Below are 26356 nucleotides of genomic sequence, written 5' to 3' on the forward strand. Positions count from 1 at the left end.
TAAAGCGAAGCCCAGGTACTTGGTCCACACAGTGTGATGCAGGCGTATTTTGGACGGCACAACTGGTCTGTTATTTGTACGAGTCCGCAGTCTGCATTCTAGTACATGGATTTGAGAGGCAGCAGTGCGTCAGTGGTTTGTGTGTATGTGGTAAGTTCCTGGAAGAACCTAGTGGTTTCGTATTAGAAGTTCAAGTTGAAGAATGGCATTGCTACCTTCCAACAAGTTCTCTGGGACACTTTTTTTTATTACCGTTCTTACTGATACGTGATTGTGGTCAGAAGGCTTTCCCCCCGGCTTTTCCCCACAAAGAACATCTAGACAGATGACAGCTTCAGTCCCCTGACACCTTCTGTGGTGCTGTTACGGTCTTGCCCCCGGTGTGCTGTGGATGTGGACGCTTCCCGTCCTGTGGGCCCTACCACGTCGGGGTCCGTCACCGCACCAGCTTCTGTGGCTTATTCCCGCAAGGTTGTTTTAACCGAAGTAGAACTGCAGAAGTGGGGGTAGTGGCGGCATGGCCATCTGTCGCCTTGTGTCGGATGAGCCCTGATGGTTCGGCAGCTAGGAGAGAGGCAGTACGTGACACCAGTCTCCTGCGGAGGTTGGAAACCTTCCCTGCATTTTGGGCAGAAGGTTGAGTGCATGTGTTGTCAGTCCAGTACGAGAAGGCCACGTGGCCTCAGCGTTGGAGATCCTGTACCTCAAGGCCTCCCCACGTGTGGTTCGTGTGGCCCCCGCTTTTGCCTTCGGGAAGTCCGCGTGCCGTCGCGCTGTTGGATGGTAGCCCTGCACCCCATTCTGGTGCAGCGCCCGGTGTCCGCGGTGTGTGGCGCGCCGCGCCTCACCTCGGGCGGCGGCCGAGTGCCTGGTCTCAGACGCTCCTCCTGCTCGGACAGGTGTCCTGCTGCACGTCTGTCACCTCTTTTCCTGGTGGCTCTTCTAAGAGTCCCTGCATGTGAATCTCAAGGCTGAGCCCGGCTCCCCGAGCGCCAGTGGACAAGTGTGCCCGGAGGGTGGGTGCGGCCGGTGTGTGCGCGGCGTGAGCGTGGCACAGAGGCGTTGGGCTGCAGAACCGGTGTCCTCTGGCAGCATCCGGCGGGGCGGGTCCGTGGAGGCGTCTCCGGCATCACTTACTGACTTGCTTTGTGGTTTTTCTGCAAGTACCCTTAGCACCTTCAGTACCACACGGTCTGCCGCTCTCCAGACGAATGTGACACGTGATTGGCGTCCTCATTTTAGTCAGCGTTCCATGTATTGCCGTTAGGGTGGAAGGAAGGGGAAGGGGTTTTTTGTTGTTTTCTTTTATTTGCCCCATTCTCTTTTCTTTCGGCGGCTTAACTCCCACTTCTGTGGTGACTGATCCCACTCCTTTGCCCGGGATTTCAGGCTTCGTTTTAGGCTCACGTTTCCGATCTGCATGCATTGCTTGCCTTTTCCTGGTATTGGGATGTTGGTTCCTTGTTCTGGGAGCCCAACATTAGTTTCCAAAATTATCACGGGACTTGTGACCGCACAAGACCTGAACCTGTATAAAATGTCCTGGCCTTCCTCACTGACCTGCTGTAGTGTTCTTGTGTCGTGTGCGTGTGACGTCTGGCTGCCACGTGAAGCTTCAGAGGAGAACCTTAAGCGCAGACCATCCTTTTTTGCATGCTCTATTCTAAGTAGGATGTTCAATGTAACTAACTGAACTTGCATGTGAGAGATATTTAGGTTTTTTGTTTTCTATCTTTGTTTTTATTTGTTTTCAGCTGTCTGTATATTTGCTTCCTGTGCTGTTGTAGTGGTCGTAGGATACAGATGCACTGGTGAAGCAGTGTAGTGCCAGCAGAAGGTGATTTTCCAGCCCTGTCTGTCGTGCAGCATTTGAAGGGACTGTGCATTCTTGAAACTCTCACAGTTACTTCTAAGCCAGAGTTCATTCCTATTATTGTTTTACGTGCCAAACCCCGAAGTGCATTGGGCTTGAATCTCTGAACGCTGTGGACCCATTAGAAGACTGTTCTGATTGTCACAAATTGTAGTGCCTGAAAACATTCTTAAGCTGATTGTCTTAAAAAAAAAAAAAAAAAGAAAGAAAAAAAAAAAGAAAGTTCTCCAAAGACAAAACAGGAACAATTATTATAACAGAAAATAATTATGGTTGAAATGTCTGTGGTTCCTTGGAAATGCTGCGCTTTTTGTATTTTCCACCGTTAGTGCAGTTTGAACGAATGTGTATAGTTCAGAGGTCTTCGTGTTCGCATTTTAAAATTAGGTAAATGACCTCATCTTTCAAGCTTGAATTCATTTTTAATTTTAATTTTATTTTATACAATGTGTAGACAGTTCCCTGTTCTCTGCATTTAGAAGTATAAACAATATAAATCTGTTAATTCTGTAAGTAATTTTTATAATTATGATGTAACTCTATCCTATCCTTAAAACATTTAAAATAAACCCTTTATGTGCAACTTCTGACTGTAAATTTTGTGCTCATAAGCAAAATGTGATGTGTTAAACCTGCTTCTGAAAAAGTTTTTAAAGTTTTACTTTAAGATCCTTTCACCACGTGTAAATGTCAGATATATGCAGAGACAGAAAGAAGTCCGACTTTTACTTGAATGGTAACACTCAGTAATTCCCAAGGGGAGAGGGGCAGTGATCAATATCCCAAATACATTCACTAGTCCAAAATATTCAAGTTTGTGATTCGCCGTTAATGAGAAAATTTATCATAAAATTTTAAACTGAATTGTTTTAAATAGAATTAAATAATATGTATTTTATACTTTCACATCTAGTTCTGCTTTGTATATTGCCTGTAATGCTGTTAATACTTCAGTACCAACTTCAGTCTGTAGGAGGAAAGCCCCATGTCTTGACGGCAGGGACGAGGAAGCGCATAGGTAATGGCCTAATGGCCGGGACGGGTGCGTGTTGTGTTTTATCTTCTGGGCGATTATAATCAGGAAAAAAGTAGATTCACAATGTGTCTGTAATCACATTTGTTTTTTGCTGTTTCCCTATTGAGTTGGGCCAAAGGATCTTGTGGTTAAGGCTGGGGTGGGACAGGCCACCTTCTCACTGCCAGAGTTGGCTGCAGGAATGGCCCCCCGCCCGGGCTGGGTGGAGGCGCCTGCCCACCGGAGGCCGGATCTCGCGTCCTCCTCCTGCCACACCTCAGCCTTTTTGTGCTACTGCACATGCAGCTCGGGAAGTGTTTTCCCTACAAATGACAGCAAGTCTCATCAGAAGTTGATGGTCGCTGGCTGCCGTCTATAGGCCAGCCAGCGGGTCTGCACGGCTTGGAGAATCATGGGTGGGCCTGCCGGTTTGACTGCTCTCGGCATGGCCACGGCGCTGGCGGTGAGTAAAGCGTGACAGATGCTCTGAAGTCCTTGGCCATTGCCGTGTGAGACTTCTGATGGGGGGAGGGGAGGCGCACCTTTTCTCCATGGTGCCGATGAGGAGGGCGTGGAGGCCACGTGTCTGGTCCAGGAGGATCACCAGCCTCAGTGCAGGGATCTGAAGGACCCAAAGTCCAGCCATCTCTGTGGCTAGTTTTGTACCCTTGCTTCCTAAGTGAGGGCAGGAAGTATTTTCTTATTTTCCAATTATGCTGAAGAAATATAAATTTCCCTCTCGAGATTGTAGAAACTATTTTATAGTTAAAGATATTTTAAATATGTCATTACATTCATATTCTTACAAAAGCTGCATTTCTTATGCCCACAGAACACCACAACCTCACACCTAATTTTTACAGTAATTGGTTTGTTCTGTGTCATATGTTTGTACGGTCTTAGGCTGCCGAGTCTCAGAGAATTAGGTGAGTGAGTCTTTGAGTTATTTCTGTGGACTTTGTCAGATGGTCTCTGTCTGCCCTCTTACTCACTGTGAAACCCTTCAGCTTAGTTGACTCAGCTTTTAGGGTTATTGCCTTGGCACATCATTTTGCCTAAAATTGACCTTGCATTCTTTCTGCTTAGTTTTTATGCGAGGATGCTGGACCAGGTGGCGCATTGATCCCTGCCAGTCCAGGCGACAGTGACACTGGAGTGCGGGCACTGGCTCGCGTTTCGTTTTTGTGCTGGCCGTTCCCGTTGGGTGAGTAGGCTGCTGACTGCAATGTGGGCGCATCCCGCCGCCTCTTACCTCTGTCCTCCATCACCTTCAGTCTGTGCTCTGGACTTGGGTGCTCCTGGAGCATGGCCCAAAACAGCGCATCAACTACCCAGGGCCCTTCACTGGATCAGACATGCACGTAACTTCCAAGCTGTCTGTGAGTTGGAAGAGCTGTGGCAGGTACAATGTGAACAGGACAGACTCAGGCCTTCCACAAACGTCAGTGCTAACGTAGAGCTGCTGAGGGGTCCAGGTTGAAGTTTGCGCTCTGAATGGACTTTGGGGTGTAGACTGCGAAAGTGGCTCTAGAGCTTTGCCTTGAATTTGTGTTCTGAAGGGTGTGTGAGCAATCTGGTAGCTTCTGCCCAGGAGTGTGTGTGTGTGTGTGTGTGTGTGTGTGTATACACGTGACATGTGCTGGGTGTCCCCACCAGGGAGTTGCAGAGTGGCTCTGTCCCTAGAGGTGGTTCTTCACTGGGGACTCTGCGTGTCATGTATGGGGATCTTATTTTAGCAAATGTAGCTTTGGGTTGTCCTGTAAGGCTAAGGTCCAGTTGTCTCAAGCCCTGGGTTTGTGTCCTCTTCAGAACAGCCCTCAGGGGAGCAGGCATTAGGGACTGGAAGATTGGAGGGGATGGAACCCATGGTCTGTGTTGTCCTGCAGCTGGAGGGGAGACTGACACCTGTTACCGGGTGTCCCTTTGCTTGACTCACACACGTTCAAAAGGATACTGATGTGTGTCAGCTGTCCTCACTGGCCCTCTCTCTGTTTTACTGAGTGATTGTTTTTACAAGGGTCGTGCTCTGAGTCATCACGCATGTGGTGGGCCCCTGAAGGGAGTGTTTGCAAGGACACTGCATGCTGGTGTGTTCATTGACTCAGGTGGCTGCAGCAGATGCCAGATGGGACAGGGGCGTTTAAACCACAGACCCTGTCCTTGTGCTGGTGGCTGGAAGTCTGGGATGCAGGCGTGGGTGGGGCCGGCTTCCCCTGATGCCTGTGTCCTGGAGTGTAGATACTGTCTTCCTCCCGTGCCCTCACGGGGTTGTCCCTCCATGTGTATCCGTCCTGATCTCCTCTGCTTATAAGGACACTGGTCACACTGGGTCAGGTACCTCCCATATAAACTCATTTAATGCAGTCCCATTCTGAGGTCCTGGGGGTCAGGGCTCCAGCTGGTGGTTCAGGGGACACAGTGCAGCCCATAGCCCTATATTCAAATTTGGGTGGGCTTTCTAACAAGGAAAATAAATCTTATTGGCAGGGCATTGTTTTTTATTTTATTATTTTTTAATTGTAGAGAGCAAGTGGGGCAGAGAGAGGGAGAGGGAGAGAAGGAATCCCAAGCTGGCTTGACACTCAGCACAGAGCCTGATGCAGGGCTCGATCTTATGACCCTGGGATCATGACCTGAGCCAAAATCAAGAGTCACACACTCAATCAGCTGAGCCACCCAGGTGCTCCGGCAGGGCATTACTTTTGACAGACTGATTATTTTTAAAGTGGCCCTAATGTTCTCTTTCAATATAAAAGGGCGGGTAAATTTCATGCCCTGGAAGGCGGGGAATCGCAGAGCTCCAGGTGTGGCAGCTGCCTCCCTGGGCGCACTCGGGCACGTCAGCTCACCCCTTCCCTTGTTCTCATGTGTGAGTGGGAGCCCTGCCTGACTCCCTGTAGATGTGCCTGTGTCCAGCGCAGTGCAGACTGGAGCCTGACGCAGAGGGGATGCACTGAGTCGTGCAGGGCCTGCCTCACACAGATGGCTTTGTCCCTCAGGCCTTGCCATGTTCCGCTCTCCTTTGTTGAGTTCCGCTCACGCTTTCTGGGTCCTGTGACGTCAGCAGGGAGGTTCTCGTTGGTACTTTCTCCGGAACACTGGCATCTCCCAGCATCCCCACACGTTGTCGTAAAGCACTGTTGACGTGTCAGCGGGGTGTTCTACAGTTTCTGTTTGATCGTGATGGAGAAGTAGACTGTGACTCTGACCTTTGTGAATAAAGGGACGCACGTGAGTCTGCTTGTGTTCTCAGCGTCGTCGTGGGGGGTCCTCTACACCCTGCTGTGCAGGACCCGGTCGTGGGGGTCCTTCCTGCTTCGAGAAACGTGGTGTGGTGGTGGTTCATTGTCCATTGGCGGCCTGGTTGGTTGTAATGTAGAAAGCAGGTCTTCTTCCAGAGCGTCCTGCAGCCACACAGGGATGCCGTGTTCTTTAGATGTCCCGGGAAGAGTAGCTGTGCTGTGCAGGGGTAGGGTGGAGGCATGGTGATCCTTGCCTCGTCCACCCAGAGTTGGGCCTGATGCACTGTGAATTTCATCTCCGCTTTGCTTCTCCTTTCTACTATAATCTGAAATTGCCCCCACCTCCCCAAACTGGAGTTTTAAAAAGTTGATCAGGTTTCTAGGGGAAGAAAAATTTGCAGGTGTTAAAACTCACCTTAGTTTTTGATTTCCGTCATTAAGTTTCTGGTGTGGATGATTAGCGTTGGTCCCACACACTTTCTAAGGGAAGCTGGTTGTGTTACTTAAAGTATCACAGATTTTTACTCCGTTTTAATGTGCGCCCCAAAGAAATAGCAAGATACTCAGAGGAGAGACTGGAGGCTGGTGCGTACCTGTATCTTCCGCGGAGTGCGGGCTCCAAGAGCACATTCTTGTCCTGAGGAAGCAGATACTGGAATGTTTTAGAACTTGCGGGTCTCCATCTGGAGGAGAGGGTTTAATTGAACTTCTTAAGACGGGCATTTCAAACATTGCTGCCCTGCGAATCTTTATTACAACTTAGAAGCAAGTTAGTTCTGACCTAATTGAGCTTTAATGCCGTTCAGTGGCAAAAGCGTACGTTTTCTCTAGTCTGTTGTGTAAATGTGGACATATACCAACAACTGCATAAGGAACAAAACAGGTATACTTACTTAGTCTGAAAGTCCCCCATCCTTTAGTTGTGAATTTTTAAGCAGTGCCACGGGAGATGGCTTTTCTTCCAGATGACATGGGTGTGGTTGCCACCATCCCAGAGCTGTGACCCCCAAGGGGCAGTTGACCAAAACTGCTCCTAAACCTTGTGGTCACTGGTCTGTGATTAAGACATGCCAGTGTGTGTGGTTACATGGTGCTGTGATTGGGGGAAATGCAAAGTGTGGTGCCTGGCCTTCACGGGGCCAGTTTACAAGGCCCCAGGAGACCAGCCTGGCAGGGTTTGGGGTCTGGTCTCTTTTCTCTGTTTGAAAACGTCTCTGAGCCCCAGCATCTCTCCCTATATGGTTTATTTTAACCTCCAAACTTCTCATTTGTTTATCCAGAATAATACTACAATTTCCCCTTTCTTTAAAGCACTCAGGAAAGATGATCAGTGTTTGCAAAAATGCGTCATCAGTAAGTGACAGTGTTGTGTGCACAGTGGTCAAGCTCATGCCTGCCCTGAGGATCCCTGCATCAGGCTGTCCGCTGATCACCTGGTCAGCGAGCTGCCTCGCACCCCATTATGTCAGGGTGCTGGCCGATGAGCCCGGGGTCATGACAGCATTTGTTACTAACCAGTGTCCTCCCTGCTGCGCTGTGCTCCCGGAGGAGCTCTTGTCCTCTGGCTGTCGCTGGGGCAGTTTACTTCTCTGTGCAACCAGAGAGCGGCATGGGACACAATGCAAAGCGCAGATTGCCGCGTGTTCTGGGTTTGCACTGTTCCCAGTTGTCCAGCAGCCGTGCGAGCGAGCGTTCGGAGTGTGGAGTCCACCAGGGCCGCTGGAGCAGGGCCAAGGCCCGGGCCTTCTACTGGCCGCCTCCCAGGGCATGTGCACACCCCTGCAGCTTCAGTGTGGATCCCAGAGAGCTGTCCTGCCATTTCCCGTTTACCATCAGAAAAGTCCGAACCCTTTTTCCTAGTTTCCGTGTCTACGTTATTCGAAACATCCTAAAAGTATGTGTCTTGTGCTTTCCCTGTTTATCAGTAGTTTATGTAGTTGCCACACTGAGCTGGTCGTGGGGTGAAGAGCTGTGTGATTTCGGCTGGACACCCATCCTGATGGCAGCTGCTGAGTTAGCAGGGCTCCGTGGGGTTACCTCCACTCCTTTGGAAAAAAGACCAGCCTTCCCCTTCTGATGGGATATTGTTCAATTTGGTGGATTTCAAAAACATTTAAGTGTTTTGAAGAAAGAAAATGGGACTTTTGAAAACCAAGGCACTTTGATGTTTTCCTGATACTCTGGAAGGAATTGTAGGTTTTACTTAGTAGTTTACATGCCAGTTCAGCCCTGAACTAAAGATAAATTAGAAAGTTTTTGAAATTGATTTTAGAGGTCATCATAATCATCTGCTTTGTTCTGAGACTAGTTGTTAATTTTTCCAAGAAAATGAAGTTCCTTTTATTACTAACTAAACATACTACCAGAATTCCTCTGCACTTTGTGAAAATATAGTGTCTGTAAATAAGGTAAAATTGTCATGTCTTTTTTCGGGATCCTTTTTAAGGATCATGTTAATTCAGTTTTGCGCTTGATTTGTTTTTTATGATGTTTAAAGGCAAGATTTTAAGAATCTTGTGTCTTGAATGTTTTCAGATGGGTTAAGACCTAGTTCCCTGGGAAGTACTATCTAGAGTATCCTTTGAAACAGTTGTGGGTTCGAGTGACTTGAGAAGAAAATCCTCCCAGTGGGACATAGACGGAAGCACTTTGCTGGAAGAAGGAAAGTCGTTCATGCAGCACTGGGGCACCTGTGAGTGTTGGACAGAACGCTCGGAACAGGTGCGTCCCAGGCTCACCCGGGATACCACCCTTAGTGCTCCCTGCTCTGGTCGGCCGAGTGCTCAGCTGAGACCGTGTTGGAATTGGGAAGCTCCCCAGCTGTCCCATTCTCTTTCAGGGGATCTGGCCACCGGCCAGCATTCCCATAACATCGTGGTGGGCGTCCCGGGCCACCTTTGTGTTGGTGCTGCGACGTCTGCGGCATGGCCCAGGCCGGTAGCCAGTGTGAGTGTAGTCCCTGGGAAGATGGCCGTGTGGTCAGCGGGGCACAGAGACAGAAGGTGGGAGATCCACCTGCCCCGGTGGCTGCTCGGCCTCCCCCAGGCCACTGTGTCCCTTAGGCTGTCAGCACTGAACATACTTACGAAGGCCATTAAAATGGTCGTCACAACCCCAAATAAGCCCTTCCAGAAAACTTAGTTGGTACCTTCCCGTCTGTGAAAAGTGGCTTTTATGTGCTTTTGCCTTAGTGTCTGACATGGTGCTTTAAGCTGTGGACTCCTCTGAGGCAGACGGGTTCAAGACCCAAGATATAGGAATTTACTGTACGTAGATGTTGTTAATCATCAGAAGTGAATGATCATTAAAAATGATCAGCAAGAAGGAGATGCTAACCCACCTGGGTCCAGTGTTCCCGGTCACAGTGTGAGGAGGTCTGGGTGAGGCATAGTGAAAATGCAGATCCCTGGACTTCACAAGTGCACAGACATCAGGGCCCAGGAAACTGCAGTCTAAGAAAACTCCTGAAACACAGAATAATTTGATGCACATTCATGTTGGAGACTTGCCATCATGGGTCTCGGGGCCACTTAAAAGTCACGGGTTTGGTTTTTTAGTATTCGCAGAGCTGTATCTCTGGGATGATGAGGCAATGCTTTTATGTCTCTGATGACTGTGACCTGACTCTTCCTCTGTTTTAAACCTCCAGATTACGTTTTACATCAATACAAGAATCTTATTCTTAAAGGACGTTGGAACTCTGGAAATGGCTCAAGTTGCGAATGCTTTCTGCGGTTGCTCAGATTATCGGCTTGTGGCATTCCTGTGTTAAGCCGTCCATGAGCCAGGCTGTGGGTTCCCCTGTGACCTCAGCCAGGCGGCCCTGGTCTGCTGTTGGCCTTCTGGATGGAGAACCACCCTCCGGCATCGGCACCCTAATGATGTTGATGGCTCCATCTGAAACAAAACTGCCTTCTAGATCAGCTCTGTTCTCTTCCTGAAAGCCTAACTGCTGAGTTTTAGAGCAACGCAGGAAGAAAACCTGAATGGCCGGTCAGAAGGAACCCCACACCAGAATGATTTTTATTCGCAGATGCTCTTGCATCCTTGTGTTAACATAACCCTGGAAAATGGATTGATGTTGCCTTATGACTTTGGAAGATATGTATTATTTATTATAAGAAACAACTACTTTATTATAGGAACAAAATAATAGTATTTATCACAGTGCATTTGTCATCTACCCTTGGAATTTCTGTGAGTAACCACCTTATCTGTGTGTTTCACAGAATTGATGTTTGTCCGTAAGAGGGTGGAACTCAACCCACAGACCATCCCAGTTATGACTTGGGTGTGTGTGTGCAACGGCATAGTACCCAGTGCATCCATGTTTACTCTCCAGAGAGCTCACACCAGCCTGCTTCCTGGACTGTGCAGAGAAAGAGAGATCATAATATGCTTAATGTGACTTTCCAGTATATGCGATACAGAGTTGAATTAGTCAGCTATAACAATCTTATGTTTTATATTAAATTCCTTGCTACCCTCCTGGAAGGGAGTTTGACTATAGCAAAAACTATAACAAGTGATCATCAAAGAAGTGTTTATAAATTGATTATTACTTCCTAGTAAGCGTTAATCACAACACGGTACCTCAAAAATCTATGAGATGCAGCTACACCATGCTTAGAAATTTATAGCTGTAAATACTCTGTTAAAGAGATTTTAAATCAATAGTCTAAGATTCTACCTTAAAAAAATTAGAAAAAGAGAAGCAACAAAAGTCCAAAGGAAACAGAAGGAAAGAATAAAGATTAGTATGGAAATCCGTGAAATAGGAAACAAAAACAATGCGGAAGAATCAACGAAACCAATAGCTGGGTCTTCAAAAAGATCCACAAGTTTGGCATACTTTGAGCTACAGTGACAGAGAAGACATGAATTGCCATTACCAAGAATGAAAGAGGGGACATTACTAACAACCTTACAGAAGTTAGGGTTGTAAATAAATGCTGTGTACAACTTCATGCCAACACACTGGACAAGTCAAATGAGATGGAAAAATCTTAGACACAAGCTACCAAGATGTAGTCAAGAAGAAATGGAAGGTTTTAGTAGGCTTTTAACAAATTGAAACAAAGCCAAGGGCCAGATGGCTTCACTGGTGAATGCCACCAAATGTTGACAGAAGAAATCATGCCAATCTTTTCACAGATTTAGAAAATAGAAGAGGGGTATACTTACTAGCTCTGTGCTCTGAGGCTCCTATTACCTTGATAGTAGAGCGAGACAAAAACATAATGAGAATATTGTGGACCGGTATCCTTCATGAATTCTGAGTATAGCTACAGAAACTTCATCAACTCTAGTGACACACAGGCACATCTCTGAGATACTGCAGGTTTCTTTCCAGACCACTCTAATGAAGCCAATATCACAATAAAGCGAATCAAATGAATTTTTTGGTTTCCCAGTACATATAAAAGTTACGTTTACACTGTAATCTGTTAGTGTGAAATAGCATTATGTCTAAAAATAGGTACATCCCTTATTTAAAAATACTGCTAAAAATGCTAACCATTATCTGAGGTTTTCAGGGAGTTCTAATCACTAATCCCAGATAGCCATAACAAATATAATAATAATGAAGGTTGAAATACTGTAAGAATTACCAAAATGTGATGCACACATAAGAAGTGAGTAGATGCTGTTGAAAATGCCGATAGACCTCCAATGCGGGGTTGCCACAAACCTTTGATCTTAAAAAAAAGCAGTACTTGTGAAGAGCTATAAACAAGGTGTCCCTGTATAGAATGGTTAAGGTACATGACCAAGTGAGTTTTAATATCAGAAACCAGATGTATTCATTCCATCATATTAACAGAAGACACAAGTCAGCTCAACAGGTGGGAAAAAAGCATTTGACAAAATGTAATACCCATTCATAATAAAAACAAAAAATGTGGGAAAGGAGGGAATTTTCTCAGCCTGATGAAGAGCCTTCATAAGAAATCTACAGCTGGGGCACCTGGCTGGCTCATTCCCCGGAGCGTGCTACTCTTGATCTCAGTGTTGTGAGTTCAAGTCCCAAGTTGGCCGTAGAGATCACTTAAAATCTTAAAAACAAAAAAATCTACAGCTAACATCGTACCCAGTGATGGCAGAATGACTGTGTTTCTCGTAGGATCAGGAACGTCAAGGGCATCCACGCTCATCCTTTCTACTCAACATTGTACTGGAGTCCAGTGAGAACAAAATAGCATCCAGAGAGAAAAGGAAGAAAAAGTTGTTTTTATTGCAGATGACATGATTCTGTGAAAAATCTTAAGGGCTAATGAATTCAACATGATGGAAACCTAGATCTATATGTAGATGTCAACCACGTTTTCCTATATACTAGTGAACTTTCTGAAATGAAATTAATTCTATCCATACAACATCAAAAAGATTAAAGTACTTGGGAATAAATTTAATACAAGATCGTACACTGAAGACTGCAAACATTAGGGATTTCATGTTCGTGGGTTGGAAGACTCATTGGTTACTAATATGGAGATCGTTCTGAGAATCCCTGCAGGCTTTGTTGCAGAAATTAAGCTGACCCTAAAATTTGTAGGGACATACAAAAGCCTCCCAATATTCCCAAAGGAATAGTGAAAACAAAATTGGATAAAGTTCTTCCTGATTTCAGAACTTCCTGTAAATGTACCATAATTAAAATAGTGTGTTAGTGGTATAAGGATCTGTCTAGATCAGTCTCTCTCTGGAATCACAAATGAGAATCCTGAAATCAGCACTTAACATTCACGGTAAGTTGACTTTCCTCAGAGGCACCAAGGCAGCTCAACAGGGAGAAGCGGAGTACATGAAGCTGGAAAAATTTGATACCCACATGCGGAAGGATGTAGTTTGGCCCTTTACTGTATACAAATACTAACTCAGAGTGCCCCATGGACAAACCTGAATGTAAGGGCTAACACTGGAAAACTCGGAAGGAATCCTAGGTGAGAGTCTTCATGACCCTGGGTTCGCAGAGATTTCTCCTATACTGCCCCCCAAAAGCGAATCCATAAAAGGCCGGGCTGACACGTTAGATGTCACCAAAGCCAAAAAGTTGTATCCTGAGCCACTGTGAATGAGAGAAGCTACAGACTGGGAGAAGTGTTGGCGGATCATGTCGATAAAAGGATCGGTATCCAGAATCTAGAAGGAACGCTAACAAGACGGCCCAAGTGAAGATGGGAAGGAGTTGAGTCAGACGCTCCTCTAAAGAAGGCATGCGAGCACCGGAAAGAGGTGCTCAGCGTCCTCGGTCCCTGGGGAAAAGCAGAAGAGAGTGGGGTTGCCGCTTCTGCTGGGACAGCTGTCCTGTGCAGGACAGGCGGTGATGGGTTGAACGTGGGAAGGACAGCGTCGCCGCTTGCTAAAAAGTCACAAAGCCGAGACCCTAGTTCCTAGGGGCGTACCCGTGAGGACTGACCCGTCTACAGAAAACCCGCGAACCGGTATTGGCATTTACAGCAGCCCCAGGGTGGACGTGGGGCAGCTTTCCGGTGGCCACTGTGCAGGGGGGCAGCGTGGCCTGTCGTGGGGTGGAGCCCTGCTCGGGGACGGCAGGATGTGGCTGGAGGAGCCTCAGAAACACGAAGCCTGAGAGGAGCAGGTGGGAACGACCACTTACCGGGTGATTCCGTTTCTGTGTAAGGGCTCGAGGACGGAAACGGAGACGGAGAGCGGACTCTGGGCCGAAGGGCTGCGCTGGGAAGGGGGAGCACCTGCTGGTGGGCGCGGGCGTTTCGGGGTGAGGGAAGGGTCTCCAGTTAGATCCTCGGGACCCCCGTCACCCCCGCCACAGGGGCAGGGTTCTCGGCCGTGCTGTCCTCCCGCGGCCGCGTGGGCCGGGGACACCCTCTCTCGTCACGAGAGAACCCCAGGACAGGCCCGTGGCACCGCGGGTGAGAGAGACGGTGAGGAGACGCGCTGCGGGGCCGCGAGCCACGGGCTGGGGCGGGGTCCCGGCGGCCGGCTTCCCCTCGTGGCCCCGCGGAGGCACGGGGCACGGCACACGCTGCTCACGGGGCGGGGGCGGGGCCGGCCTCTGTCCTCGGGGAGCCGCCAGCTTGGGCCGGGGCGGCGGCCCGGCTGCTGGCGCGGCTGCGACCTTCCGACCTTCCGACCTTCAGTCCCGCTGGAACCTGCCAGGCCGCCGCGCCCGCCTCCTCGAGTGCCCTCGGGGGGCGGCAGGCAGGTGGTGGCCGAGGGCCCGCGGCGCCGCGAGCGAGCTCGCCGCGGGCGGCGCTGCGGAAGAGCGCTTGTGAGGCGACGCCGCCGTCCGCCTTCCGCCTTTGCTACCCGGCGTCCCCGGAGTCCTCCGTGATACGGCTGCTCGGCGGTTGCCGTGAAGACCCCGGACTTGGCCGTGTGTCTCTGAGTGAGTGTCTGTCTCGGCTGAAAGCGGTTCGGCCGTGTGGTCGCGAACCTCGAGAGACCAGCCTGGCGCTCCGGTTTTGGTGGAGACCGCGGGGGAGGAGGCTGCGTGTCAGGCACGGCCGCTGCGTGTCGCCTGCGGACGGCCTCCTGCGGGAGCCTCAGCCCTGACCTGCTGGCTGCTCTGGCCTTGGGTTTCGGGCAGGGGGACAACTGCGTGCGGGACGGGGACGTGGCCGGCGTCCCTGAGCTGATGGTCTCCCTTGGGTTGGGGGCAGGGGGACGCCGTGCGGGACGCGGACGTGGCTGGTGTCGCCGAGCCGACTGTGTCTCTGCGCACAGACGTGTCTCTAGCCCTGGACAGAGTAAGGCCCCGGGGAGGAGCGGGGCCGTCCGTCCACCTTAGGTCATATCCGATGGTGACCAGTGCGGCCTGTGCGGGGTTACCTCTCAAGGCCGGAGCCCCTAAAGGATTAGTGTCCTCCTGAGAGGGGCTCCAGGGAGCGCTCTTGCCCACGCACCATGCGGGGACAGAGGTCGCCATCCCTGAACCTGGAAGAGGTCACACTCTCTCTGGACCTCAGCCTGCAGAGCTGAGAAGCGTGATTCCACCGTGCAAGCCCCCAGCCCAGGGAGTCGTCACGGCCGCCCGCACGGGTGAAGTCTCGCTGGGGCGCCGTGTATTCGCGCTCGGAATCTCACGGTGACTCCCAGGTGGCGGTGGGCCCCCAGAATGTCTTGTAGGAGACCCGGACCCACGGGGAGGGTCTTTCTCTGAGCGCCTGACATAGGGCTCTGCCCCAGAACCTTCTGTGATGAGTGGGGCATGCCCAGTGCAGTGGCCACACTGACTTCCGGGACCCTGCCCGGGGCTGACGAATGTCGTGGCTCTGTTTGGGCATTACCGACCTTGTGGCGTGCGGCTCAGAGCGGCTGTGGTGGCCCGTGCAGGTGAGGCACTGGCAGTAGCTGGCGGTCGTCTGTAGCTGGCGGTCGTCTGTCTCCTTGCTGTTCTGGAGCTGCACAGGCGGGCCTCACGTACTCGCTGGTGTGTGTGGTAAACTCCACGCCTTCAAAAGGCAGGCATCTGTCTCTTTCCCGTTTCTCCCCTTGGGTTCGGCCAGACTTTTCCAGGGGCTTCGGTTCAGGCACGAAGGGGCCTTATTCTGTGACGTAAGAGACCCCCCCCCCCCCCCCCACCGTTTCTGACCGTGAGCCAGCAGGGACCCTGTGCAGACACGACCCTGGGGGACGGTCCCGGCGGCCGCCTGCAGCAGAGGCAGTGCATTCTCAATGCCTGGGGAGCAGGCCAGCTCAGGGCCACCCCCGCCTGCCCACTGGCTGCGCCCCAGATGACCTTGAGCCCTGAGACCACCCGAGGCTGGGCTCCCAGGGCCCCAGCCCCACTGTGAAGAATGGTCTCGTTGCCACCTATTCCTTACTTCCCTCTGGGATTGTCCACATGGAGGCAGACTCGTGCCGAGGGCTCCATGGCTCTGTCAGGCACAGCATCAGACCCAGAGCAAACAACAGTGCAAGCCCCATTCAGGGCGTGGAGGAAATGGAACCCCATCTGTGCCGTTCAGCCCCTGACCTAGCTGTGTTTGGGTCTGAGCAGTGTATGAGTCCCTTGGGAAACCTTTGATATCCCAGGGCCTACCTGTGGCAGTTGTGGGAAAGACCCCCCAGGATGCCTACCTTCAGGGCAAGGTGACAGTGGCGGTGCCCCCACAGGACTTGGGCCTCAGGGAGCATCCACCATGAGGGCCTGACCCTAGGCGTGTCTGCTTCTGCCCACCTGCCCTTTGCTGGCCCAGCCGCTGGCCGGACTTGTGTGAGCGCGTGTCCTGTGTTCATGGTTTACAGAGACAGAGGCAGGGGGGCACCTCTTGCCAGTGAAGAAGTGCACGCCTGAGGTCAAGGGTCTGTCCAGTTGGGGACACCCACCTGTGGAGGGCAGTGCAGGGGTTGGTTTCTGTCCTCTGCATGTGCTCACGCTTGCCTGTTCATTGTAACCTGATGACCGTCACTGTCCATGCAGCTGACCCTCGTCAGCTGTCACTGTGTCTTTTTTTTTTTTTTTTTTTTTTTCAACATTTTTTATTTATTTTTGGGACAGAGAGAGACAGAGCATGAACAGGGGAGGGGCACAGAGAGAGGGAGACACAGAATCGGAAACAGGCTCCAGGCTCCGAGCCATCAGCCCAGAGCCTGACGCGGGGCTCGAACTCACAGACCGCGAGATCGTGACCTGGCTGAAGTCGGGCGCTTAACCGACTGCGCCACCCAGGCGCCCCATGTCACTGTGTCTTAAGTACATATTTACAAAACAAGCTCGAACAGACAGCCTGGAAAGTTCTGATCTCTCTCTGAAGACGGGATGGTGTCTTTTACCCCCAGGTTGTACAGTCGATGCACGTTAGAATCAGTCGTGATTTTTCCTGTTCTTTGCCAGTCCCAGAGATTGAGGACAGGTGTATGTGCTCACTCGAGTGTGTGTGTGTACAAGATATATGCAACCATGTGTTTAAGTGTGCATGTGTATGTGTCTGTGTGCATGTGCATGAGCAGGTGAATGAGTGAGTGTGTGAGCATGGGTAGGTGAGTGTGCACGGGTGAGTGTGTGTGTGTACGTGTGGTGAGGGCCTGTCTCTGAGGACTGGGGGGTGAGAACACAGATGGAGGAAGAGCAGGCCAGTGAGGAGGAGGACAGAGTGCAGGCTGAGATGCGCAGATTGGGGCCAGGCACCCAGAGAATGGATTGTTTCCAACTAGGCCTCTGTTGAGACAGTGTGTGTGTCCAGGGGTGCTCTGGACACTAGGGGGTGCTGCACACAACGCTCCTGGAGGTAGGAAGTGCATGTTTGGATTCAGTGGGTCTGTTGCGAGCATTTCTCACCAGCTGCAGGGGCAGCTGCCGTTCTGGGAGTGGCCGGGTGTGTAGACGAGGGGCCCCCAGAGAATCGGGAGACCTGGGGAGGCGGCCAGCCTCCAGAGCTGTTGTCAGGCCGGTCGAGTGAGACTCCTGGAGGCTGAAACGGCTTGTGGGTGAGGGTGGGGAGGCTGGGCCTCCAATCTGCCAGAACACTGGAACCCACCCCCTGAGGCTGGGTGGGGGAGCCTCTGTGGAGTAAAACTGCGGCAGTCACCAAGATGGACACCACCTCACCAACCACGTTAACTAGCGAGCATGTGGCTGCTTAGAAAGCAGTCACCGGGCCTGGAGGACAGGTAGCCTCCACTTGGAGGGCACAGCCTAGTAGGAAGAAGACGGGGCCTGAAGACAGAGCTGTGGAAAGGCCCTTCCCCTGAGCGTCTTTTCTGGGCAGCCCTGCTGGCCAGCCTCAGGCCCTGGGAATGCTGTGGGGTGAGTGTGCACCCCACACTTCATGGTCAGCAGTCAGAGCCTGGAACGTCACAACCAGAGGTCAAGCACAGACGTATGAGGGCCTCCCTCGGGCCTGCACCCAGCTGGCGGTCTTACAGGGGTGTCCCTGGGTCGTGGGCACTTGGCTGGGTCACTGTGGTCTCTGCTGTGACAAACAGAGTCACTGTCACTTGTGGGAGCTCAACAGTACCAGTCAATGTTATAAGAACAAAGAAAACAGAATATCTTACTATTTGCCGGTTACTTTTCCAGACACGTTGCATATTTTCTCACGAAGTCTTTATAGCAGACGTTACCTTCTCTTTCACAGATATGGAAACTAAGGCAGAGAGCCAGGAGGTAACTTGCCCAAGGTCACACCACACACGTGGTGGTCCCACGTCCCTCACCTCCACAGATGTAGCGCTCACGCCATAGCCCCGAGGGACACGCAGCCACATGCATGATGAGGGGTTGTGACTGCATGTCCTTGGCGCTGCGCTCACATTGCGCTGTGGTGATGAGAGGGGGAAACTTACTCAACACAGCATATTCACGCTTGTTTCACACATGCCACGTTGGCATGGCTCAAAATGACACGACTTGGTGTGGACGTGGGGGCGGCGAGCCTCATTCGCTGCTGCCAGTCTGCAGGGGTTGAGGCCTCCGCAAAGGAGTCCCTGTGAGACCCAGCATCCTGCCCCAACAGGTGTCAGCCCAGCAGAAGTGAAACTTGTGTTCACATCAAGTCCGTCCGTTCAGCTGCGGTCAGAGTATGTTTGCAGGGGCCAGGAAGTGGACCAGCCCCTGTGTCCGTCAGCTGATGCGTGAGCAGTGTGGCCTGTCTACACAGTGACTGGTGTGCAGCCGCAAGAGGGGTGACCTAGGGGTACTGGCCACCACGGGGATGAATCTTGAAACGTCGCAAAGTGTGGGAGAAGCCAGACCAGGGGCCACATGCGTGTCCTGTGCTTCTGTTTCTGGAACGGCCTGGAACCGGCAGAGCCTCAGAGACTGGGAGGTTGGTTGGGGTTCCTTGGAGATCCTGGAGACAAATGAAAGTACACAGTAATCATGGTTTGCACAGCCAGCCCACGGAATCGCACTACTGCGGGGTGGACTTTATGGTCAATGAACTGTGTCTCTAGTTTTAAAAGGTCTGCGATGGGCCCTGGGGAGGATAAAAGCTGCAGCCGCACTCACTGAGTGGAGCCTACGGGCTCACGTGGAGAGCCGAGGGACAACAGCTGAGATGGCACCAGGCTGGCAGGAGGTGTGCGCCCCAGCCCAGATTCACTGTAGTGTCCTTCCCGGTCCTGAGGACATAGGTGACCCGTCAGCTGTCATACCCCAAGCTTTACACCAGCAACCTGGGATGAGGAGTTACTGGAAAGCTGGCATCGGGCATGGGAATGTCTGGAGCACCAACCCCAGAGAAAAGAGAGCGGTGACAGGTCTGACTCCACACACGGCCCCCAGGACTCCCCAGTGTGAACAGCCTCACCCTGAAACTTGCCAAGACAGGCTCTGCCCTGGGGGAGAGTCGGCATGTGCCAGAAAGGGGAGAAATTGGATCAGAAACTGTCTAAATGAGATCATAAAATAATCCATCATGGTCATTGCTCACGTTCACGGAAGGCTAGAACAAACTACTGCTCTGAGCAGTTTGTTAAATAAGTAGGTTTAAAGGATTTAGCAGAGTAAGACACTGAAGACATAGTGGGCAGATCTGAACTAAAGAAATAAGATTCTGGACGTGGCAGATACAGTCACGGAAATAAGCATCCGGTGAAATTGTTAGTAGAGTGGACGTCTGGGGAGAGACAGTGAACTGGACGGCAGGTCTGAGACATCTGGGGTGGGGGTGGGTGTCCATGGATGGGACACGGGACATGTCCCTCAGTGGTTCTGAAAGAAGAGCGTGTGGGGTGTGGGTGCGGGGCTGACTTCTCAGTTGGTGGCTCAGAATTCTCCAGACTCTGGGAGAGCTGGGACCTTAGGCTGATGAAGCACAGTCAGACCCAGACAAGGTAATCAGATCAATAAACCAGCAGCAGAACGGTCAAAACAGAAGAGTGAAAGCTTGGAAGCGAAACGCAGACCGCTTACCTGCCCAGATCATTCCAGAAGGAGGGAGAAGAGAATATTTTCAGAAAAGCAGGAATAAGAGTATTTCCTATTGTAAATACTTGTTGAAACCACTGGTAAGTGGCAGACCGTTTGTAGCACAACGAAGACGGTGGAAATAAATCTTGGTCTGTGGTGATTGCCACACATGCAAGGAGGCTGAGCCCATCGTCGAGAAGTGAAAGGTCCTAAGGCTGGAGGAAGAAGTCCAGGTTCCTTCCTGCTTGCACACCGTGTCATGAAAAAGGAGTTTAATGTAACAAGATAAACCAGGCTGATACTCTCCAGAAAGAGGTGGCACAGCTGTGTGAACATCAGCCTCCCTTAAGGTTAAAAGCATCAACAAGAATAGAACAACGAATAAAGTCATGACTGCTACTTGCTGACGCAAAGGAGAAACCTATGAGGCATGCAGGATCATCTTAACCACGCACGCGCTCAGAGTTCATCAAAGATGGTACACGGCATGATGAGGAGGTTGACAGCTGGAAAAATGAGACGTGCTTCTGGGAGATTAGTGAGACAGAAATGAATACCGGCAGATGAGGTCTGAATCATAACAGTTGGTGAGTGTAGACCCCTGTGCCAAACGGGGTAATGTGTCCTTGTTTTCCAAGCACACTTGGTGCCATTACACACACCAGCCAGGTGGCAGGCATGCAGATAAACCCCAGCAGATCCCCCACAGGCTGCATCATGCAGCCCCCTTGCTCTGAGCACAGTGTGATGAAATTATGAATCCGTAAACAGAGGCACCAACCCTGGATAGTAAAACCATCTTTCTAAATATCAAACGAGTTGAAGAAGAATCCATAGTAAAAATTACAGCATATTTTGAATTTAACAAAAATTGCCCATCAAAATTTATGGGATGATCTTAAAAACTTTCAATGGACGTTCAGTGGGAATTGACACGGCCTTAAATCCATCTATGAAAGAATAAGATTGAAAACTGATAAATATACAAGAAGATAAGCCGGAGGGAGGCAGAGAGATGGACGCAGGTGTGGATAGATAGCACTGAGCCACGCAGCCGGAGTGAGGGAGGACACGCATGAGAAGGGAGAAGCCGCAAACGATTTTTAAAAGACCCAATTATGGACAAAATAGGTATTTTTAGTTTCAAGGGAAGAGTATGAACAATTGGATGTCTCTGAATGAGGCCCTTAGACAAAATGGGTGGTTTTCTAGAAAAATAAAATAAAACTCACTGAATAAACTAGGAAATCCTAGTAAACCTATAACCGCTAGAGAAACAGAATGAAAAGCTCACGCACGATCTGTGCACAAAAGTGAAACCAGGAAGGTAAGCCACAGTGGTTTTGTTGGACCTTCAGGGCACAGGTCCTCCGCAGTTCGTACAACTGTCCCTGAGGACCATGGGAGAGAGGCCCTGCGTCCGTCCCACAAGGCTCAGATGCTCCTGGAGCATCCCACATGGGTCCCAACACCTCTGCTCCCCAAGGATGAGCGGCCGCCACCTGATGGTTGAAGGAAGGTGTCGGGGAGCCAAGGAAGCGAGGAAGAGCCTTGTAAGGTTTTCATTTGAGTTGGGTGGGATCACTTAAAAATTTTTTTTAGTGGGTCGCCTGGGTGGCTTGGTCGGTTAAGCGTCCGACTTTGGCTCAGGTCATGATCTTACAGTCCGTGAGTTTGAGCCCCACGTCAGGTTCTGTGTTGACAGCTCAGAGCCCGAAGCTTGTTTTCAGATTCTGTGTCTCCCTCTCTCTCTGCCCCTCCCCTGTTCATGCTTTGTCTCTCTCTGTCTCAAAAATAAATAAACGTTAAAAAAAATTTGTTTTTAGTGTTTATTTTTGAGAGCGAGACACAGTGCAAGCGGGGGAGGGGCAGAGAGAGGGGGAGACACAGAATCCAAAGCAGGCTCCAGGCTCCCAGCTGTCAGCACAGAGCTTTAAAGGTCTTATTTCTTGAAAACACTATTTTGATCCCCAGTGGGATGGGTCCTAAGGACAAAAAAACCAGAGGGACATCTTAAACTGTATTCAGGTGACTTCTTTCTAGTAGCAATATTGTCACCATTATTTTGAAGCTATTATGTTTCTAATATAACGTTAGTCATTTTGGATTATTTGGAATAAAACTTGATCATGCAAAGACGACAGTTACAGGTATAAAATTAGAAATATTAGCATGAACTCGAGATTGAGTTTTCTCTTTTCACAACATCTGTATCCCCTAGCTGTGTCCATGACCGTGCCTAGGAGCAGTGTAACCCTGCAGGGGCGAGCCCCTCTATGCCAGTGCACTCACAAACATGCCTCTGGAAGTGGCCGGGCTCTTTGGAGAAATGCCTCGTTCTGCATCTCGGGCAGGAAACGCACACAATGAACTGATAAACTGGGCCTCCTTCTGTGCCTGAGAAAAAAGACCACAAGGCTCACTTAAAAAGGACACACAGGTGTCAACTTGTAAGGGGTCCCATCGGCCAAAGAAGTGACAGTTTGAGCACTAGAGAGAAAAATGACTACACTGGATCAGAACACATGAAATTTATAAGTTTCATTATGATACTTGATAAAATGCACTGGTGGTCTTCCCGGGTTGCTAGGCACCAACTGACTGTGAAAACTGGTAAGAATCGTGTATTGATCCAGGTCTTTCTCATGGACCTCGGGGTAACCACTGTAGAGAAAGGACAGACTGTTTTTACAGAAAAATTCTGGTGCCTAAGGCCAAGTGGGGGATAGATTTAAGAAATGGTCATTTTACAACACAATGGAACAGTGGGTCAAGATGGGAGTCATCAGTAGATGCTAGACCGGTTGGGGAAGGTCTGGTGGAGAACTCTACACTGGGGAAGGGGTGTCCATACCTGGACCACAGATGATCCATCCGTGTCAGCAGAAGTGAGGCAGGAAACCCGTGGCATCACGTAGGGAATTGTCCCACCAAGATGACCTTCTAGTTCGAAGCAACCTTTCCTCGAAACCAGGGCTAGAAGTATTAACTTGGTATTACCACCAGAAGGCAGTCCACTGGCTTCTTCCATAAATAGCATGGACAGGAGTGGGGCCATAAATAGATAGCATGGACAGGAGTGGGGCCATAAATAGATAGCGTGGACAGGAGTGGGGCCATAAATAGATAGCGTGGACGGGAGTGGGGCCGTAAATGATAGCGTGGACGGGAGTGGGGGCCATAAATAGATAGTGTGGATGGGAGTGGGGCCATAAATAGCGTGGACAGGAGTGGAGTGACCAGAGAAAGGGAGCTTTTGCAGATTGAAACAGACTTAAGGGACTGACCATATTTGTAAGGGTGACTCTTCTGTGGATCCTGATCTGAGCAAACCATGTGTAAGAAGATGTTTGTTTTTTTAACCATTGGGAGACTTGAACGTGGCTTGCTGTTCGATGGTATCCAAGACTTAAATTTTTGTGAGGTGTGACAGTGGCATAGCAGTTGAATGGTGAAGACGCCTTATGTGTTTAGAGACACACGCCGAAGTGTTGGCACGGTACGCACAGTGTCTCGTGGTGCAGATAAGTCTTAGTCCCTCGTTTGGGTCTAAGAATTGAGAAGCGTGGGTTTGACCTAAGGGTCAAGAAAGGCACCACGGACCCTTTAGGATCATGTCTACTTTCTGGTGACAGGAAAGGGTACCCCAGCCCTGGTCCAATCATGACATCCAGGGGGTGTCTGCAGATGAAGCAGGGTGGGGCTTGGACCCTGGAGTGTTCCCTGTGGGGTGCCGTTCTCCTTCCAGCAAGGTTTCAGTTGCACAGGAAATACAGTGGGTTGAGGCCGTTGTGTGCCCATGACCAGGGCTGGCCCTCCTCCCTCATGAGGCTGTGCCCACGCCGAGATGTGGACGGTGCCAGCTGTCCCCCTGGGACCTGGTGGAGGCACCCCAGCTGCGCACCACGAGGCCTCTCCTCTGCTCTGGCCCCCACACCCGCCGGAGGGCCAGCTCCATAGTTACTCTGAACCCAAGTGGGGGCTCAGGAGAGCATCCGCTGCTTGTCAGTTCACGAAACTGCCACCTTTCAGTTGGCAGCACACAGCCATTCCTGTGTTTTTGTGCTTTTTTTCCTGACGTGGAGACCCTTTTCCCCTCGCAGACACTGCTAGTGACCGGCTTTCTTGGAGCAGAGGCATTGCGTGTGCGTGTGCGTGCGTGTGTGTGTACTCGAACCTGTGTTGGGAGCTGGTCCGAGAAGGGACACTGGAGACCCAGCGGGAGGGAGAAGTTCCAGCTCTGCTTTCTGGAAGAAAGCTGGGTTTTCCCTTTGACCTGCATCCCTGGTTTTCGTGGGATCCTCTTTGCGCTGCTGAGGGGTGACCTGGGGACTGGGCCAGAGGCAGCTTGAAATGAGCAAGTCAGCAGCCCTGGCCGCGGGCAGTGACGCATAGGGGCCACTGTCTGACGGTGGCACTCCCTCTGGCTGGCGCTTGTCTCACCTGCAGGGTCTCGCGGGCAAAGCGGGAGGCAGGTGCATGCCGTTTCTCTTTAAAAAGGAAAACTGGGAGTGGTTTTCAATAGCTGTAATTGGGGATAAAGAAGTGTTGAGGCGGATCCCCTTGTTGGGAGGCTTGGAAGGAGGGAAAAATGGGGCGTCTCCCGACGTCAGGCCTGGACCCAGCAGGCGAGACCCCGGCAGAGCCTGGGTCGGGCCTGGACACGACTGCCAGGCGGCCCTCTCAGGTAGCCGCTCTGCTAGGGCAGTGACTCCTGTTCCCACGTGAATTAGGGCACAGCAAGTTGTGCACCGTGTAGTTTTGGCTTTGTTGCCATTGTCCTGCCAGTGGCCATTGTTGTGAGGCCACCCGCCCCTCCAGGGACCACGGGCCCCCCCTTTTCCTCACGAGACCCCAAGAACTGCCCTCTGTGAGGGTGCCCAGCTGTGTGCTCGTACTGAGCCCCAAAATCACGTCTGTCCCTGCAGTGACTTGCCTCATCCCTTCTTGTGTGCACAGTGGGGAGAAGGATGCTGGACACCCCAGGGGCCGGCCTTCACTGGGGGCCTGGGAGGGGGCCGCCATCCAGCAAGCAGTTCCCGTTCCAGTAGGACAGGAGGACTCGAGGCCAGAGGGCACCCCGGGCTGGCAGGTGATCAGGACCCGAGGCCAGAGGGCACCCTCGGGTGTCGGGGGGGGGGGGCAAAGCCGCTCAGGGACCTGGATGGGGTGGCAGGACTGTTTTTTCTAAGAGAGCTGCACATTTGTTTCGTGTGGTTTTCGGGATCTTTCATTTTACGGTAAAAGCTCACCCACGGGTGAGGTATGAAAACAAACCATGCAGCGGCCAGAGAAAGTAGCAGGAACCATGCATCCACGGGCCTCTGGACGACACATCTGGGAGACGTTTCAGGCTGACAAGGTTTTACACAGACACACTTGCCTTTGTGACCTTGTTAATTAAAACTTGGAAGCAATTTTCCTCGGCGGTGGGTGCCCTCCAGCACCAGGCAGGGGGTTCTCGAGAAATTCCCTTCATATCAGGGAGAGGAATACCATTCCAGGAAGAGCCTCACATCTCACTGGGCAGGTATTGAGGAGGGAGGTTGGGGAGGGTGTGGGGATTGTCCTAACACCATGTGGTGGGTGGCAGGCAGGGAGAATGGGGTTAGCAACAGGAAGCACAGTACCTGAACAGTACTTTGGGATTTCACTCTCGTTTTAATAAAACCAAAGTCCACATTTCCAATTTCATAGTTTGTTTACAAAGAGAGGAGCTACATTTATTACTGTGTTTTTGCAACACCTCGTAAGCCTTTTGTGAAGATTAGATAACACCAAGTAGGTAAAGTGCCCGACACGGTGCCTGGTGCATGGCGTGAATGCACACCACCCACTTTACCATGTACCGGGTGCCTGGCCCTCCACGAGCTGCCACAGCCCTCCTTCCCTCGTCCTCTATCAGCTTCCTGCACACGGCCGCTGCAGCCACGTGGAGATGCTTGCTCTTCCCTGTCCCCAGCCCACCCGAGCCCACCCCCTACCCCCCACCTGCTCCTGGGCCTGCCCTCGTATGCCGCCTTCCAGTCCTGCCCTGAAGGTAACTGTCCGTCCTCAGCGCTGCTGTTAGGGGTTGAATTGTGTCCCTTCAGCAAAGGTGTGCTGACATCCTGGCCCCCAGAACCTCAGGATGACTTGGAAAGCAGGTTGTTGCAGATAAAAGTAGTTAAATGAAGCCACTGTCGTGTGGATGTCCTGCTGCCGTGTTGGGAGCAGGTCCAGCATCGGGTGTGGACTCCTGCAATCTCAGGGGCTCAGACCTCGGCTCAAGCACGCTCCCACCTCCCACTGCCCCACAGCCTTCTGGGAACGGGTTCCAGACTGCTCCGTCCTCCTCTGTTGGTGTCCCTTAGTGTCCCGACTCCACCGGGGTGTGGGGTGCAGAG

At 51.2% G+C, this 26356-nt stretch overlaps 1 protein-coding gene across 4 annotated transcripts in view; it reads left to right on the forward strand.

Moving 5' to 3' along the window:
- The first annotated feature begins 5 nt into the window (after nt 1–5).
- Nucleotides 6–26356, forward strand: part of NXNL2 (nucleoredoxin like 2) — a 211395-nt gene continuing 185044 nt past the window's right edge. For 2 of the 4 annotated variants that reach the window (XR_007459820.1, XR_007459817.1), the window contains exons 1-3: nt 6029–6119; nt 8666–8851; nt 9780–14501. The gene's annotated coding sequence lies outside the window, so the exon portion shown is untranslated. Of the gene's footprint in view, nt 4093–6028; nt 6120–8665; nt 8852–9779; nt 14502–26356 lie in introns of those variants that run through there. The other 2 variants (XR_007459823.1, XR_007459825.1) reach the window with 2 other exon arrangements.

Source organism: Panthera uncia, chromosome D4, assembly GCF_023721935.1.
Source record: "Panthera uncia isolate 11264 chromosome D4, Puncia_PCG_1.0, whole genome shotgun sequence".
NCBI lineage: Eukaryota > Metazoa > Chordata > Mammalia > Carnivora > Felidae > Panthera > Panthera uncia.